The following is a 3,063-nucleotide window of genomic DNA, read 5'->3' on the forward strand; positions in this document are numbered from 1 at the left end:
CTTTTTCATTTCTAATTCTATTGATTTGAGTCTTCTCCCTTTTTTTCTTGATGAGTCTGGCTAATGGTTTATCAATTTTGTTTATCTTCTCAAAGAACCAGCTTTTAGTTTTATTGATCTTTGCTATTGTTTCTTTCATTTCTTCTTTATTTATTTCTGATCTGATCTTTATGATTTCTTTCCTTCTGCTAACTTTGGGGGTTTTTTGTTCTTCTTTCTCTTTTTTTTAAAATAAATTTATTTTCTTTTATTTATTTTTGGCTGAGTTGTGCCCCTGTTACTGCATGCGGGCCCTCTCTAGTTGCAGTGAAGGGGGGGCCACTCTTTGCCGCGGTGCTCAGGCTTCTCACTGAGGTGGCCTCTCCCGTTGTGGAGCATGGGCCTAGTTGCTCTGTGGCATGTGGGATCCTCCCCAACCAGGGCTCGGACTCCTTTTTTTTAATGGGTGGTGCTGTATTCCTCTCTTACTGCTTGTTTGGCCTGAGACATCCAGCACTGGAGTTTGCAGGCAGTTGGGTAGAGCTGGGTCTTGGTGCTGAGATGAGGACCTCCGGGAGGCCTCACTCTGATTAATATTCCCTGGGGTCTGAGGTTCTCTGTTAGTCCAGTGGTTTGGACTTGGAGCTCCCACCACAGGAGCTTGGGTTCGGCATCCGGCCTGGGAACAAAGACCCTGCAAGCTTCATTGCGCAGTTAAAAAAAAAAAAGGAAAGAAAGAAAGAAAAAAAGGAGCAGTACAATATCAAAGAGTAAAAAACAAAATAAAATTAGAAAGATAAAAAATATATTAGGAAAAATAAAACTATAAATTGAAACAACTGCAACAAGGTAAAATAAAACCACAACAGAAAAAAGAAGAAAAAAAGGAGGGGGGGACAAGCCAAAAGGAGAGAACAATAACAAAGTATAAAGAATAAAATAAAATTAGAAAAATAAAAGATTCCATTCACTTTTCATCACACTCTTTTATCTCTCTGTTACTCACACTCAGTAATTACTATTGTCCTATCTTCATTTATGCTGATTCTTTTTCTACCGGCTCAAATCTGCACTAGAATTGCTTTTTCAGCTTTTTTTTTTTAGGTTTTATATCTCTTTATTGATATTTTCTTTTTGTTCATACGGGAACTCTTGCTGTCCCCTTGTTCCCAATTTATAGGCAAGTGGCAGGACCTGAATTCAGACCCAGGTAATTTGGTTGAAGTCCGAGGTCTTAACCATTGCCCTTCCTTGCCCTGGCCATGACTTCTACATTAGTTCACCTCTGTGGAGCACATCACCCTGGGACTTCTTGGTTAGTTACCTAAGAGGATACAGGGGCCAGGGGGCAGGAGACCCTGTAAGATGACATGCGTTAAGTGAGACCATGTGCTTTAGCCTAACCACACCCCCCAAAATAAAAAATACAAAAACAGAAAACTCTCCATCTTGTTCAGAAGGCATTTAAGGTAACTAATTTTCAGCACATACCACATTGGAGGAGGAAACAAGATGGCCTTTTCTTCAGCCCTCAACACTTGCTAAATGGTTTCCGGTGACTATGAGGACAGCATAGGTTATCTGTTAACCATGAAAGTCTTCACACTGTCTTGTACACCCCTCCTGGTTCATCTTCTACTTCTCCCCTCCTTGCTCACACTGTTCCTAGCTCTTCCCAGGCTTGGTTATACCTCAGGGTCTTTGCACTTGCTGTTTCTTCAGCCTTAAAGATTTTTTTCCCCACATGCCTGCCTGGCTCCATCCCTTCATCTTGGCTTTGATCCACATCACCTTATTTAAAAGATTTCTCCTGACCACCCTGCTGAGATCCCTCTCTAGCCTCATGTTCTACTTTGTCTTTCTCCCAAGTATTTTTTTTAAACATAAATTTATTTATTTATTTATTTTGGCTGCATTGGGTCTTCGTTGCTGCTTGCGGGCTTTCTCTAGTTGCAGCAAGCCGTGACTCCTCTTCGTTGCAGTGCGCGGGTTTCTTATTGCGGTGGCTTCTCTTGTTGCGGAGCATGGGCTCTAGGCGTGAGGGCTTCAGTAGTTGTGGCACGTGGGCTCAGTAGTTGTGGCTCGTGGGCTCTAGAGCACAGCCTCAGTAGTTGTGGTGCACGGGCTTAGTTGCTCCACGGCATATGGGATCTTCCTGGGCCAGGGCTTGAACCCATGTCCCCTGCCTTGGCAGGCGGATTCTTAACCACTGCACCACCAGGGAAGCCCTCTCCCAAGTATTCAGTGATGTTTTCTGTGTCCATTTCCCCCAGTGGATGAAGGTCTGAAGGAGCAGGGATCTGTCTCTCTTGTTCACTACTTCCTCTCTGGTGCCTGGCCTGTAGTGCACATTTGGTCAATGTTATGGACTGAATGTTTGTTCCATCCCAATTCATATGGGCAAACGCTAACCCCCAGTGTGATGGTACAGTAAGTGGGGAGTTTGGGAGGTGATTAAGTCATGAGGCTGGAGTCCTCGGGAATGGGACTTGTGACCTTATAAAGGGAACTCAGGGAGCTCTCTTGCCCACTTTTTCTACCATGTGAGGACACAGTGAGATGTCCCTCTATAAATCAGGAAGTGAGCTCTCACCGCCATCAAATCTGCTGAAGCCTTGATCTTGGACTTCTCAGCCTCCAGAACTGTGAGAAATAAATTCCTGTTGTTTATAACTGTTAAGTCTATGGTATTCTGTTCTAGGAGGCTGAGCAGACTAAGACAGTCATTATCTGTAGTTAAATGAATGAATTTACATCTTGCACCTTACGTTCTGCAGAGAAGGCTTTCTCTACAATGACCTCACAATGACAACAAATGGAAAATCCCACCCACTCACTGAGCAATTATTGGCACTTACTGGATCCCAGGCATTAGGTCCCAGTGGCTATAGGTTATATTTAGATTTCCTGCCATCATAATGCTACATCTTTCTCAAAGACCAAGATTCCTAATTGTCTCTTTTTTTTTTTTTTTTTTTTTTTTTTTTTTGCGGTACGTGGGCCTCTCACTGCCGTGGCCTCTCCCGTTGCGGAGCACAGGCTCCAGACGCGCAGGCTCAGCGGCCATGGCTCACGGGCCCAGCC

The sequence above is a fragment of the Physeter macrocephalus genome, chromosome 2, assembly GCF_002837175.3.
Source record: "Physeter macrocephalus isolate SW-GA chromosome 2, ASM283717v5, whole genome shotgun sequence".
Classification (NCBI taxonomy): Eukaryota; Metazoa; Chordata; class Mammalia; order Artiodactyla; family Physeteridae; genus Physeter; species Physeter macrocephalus.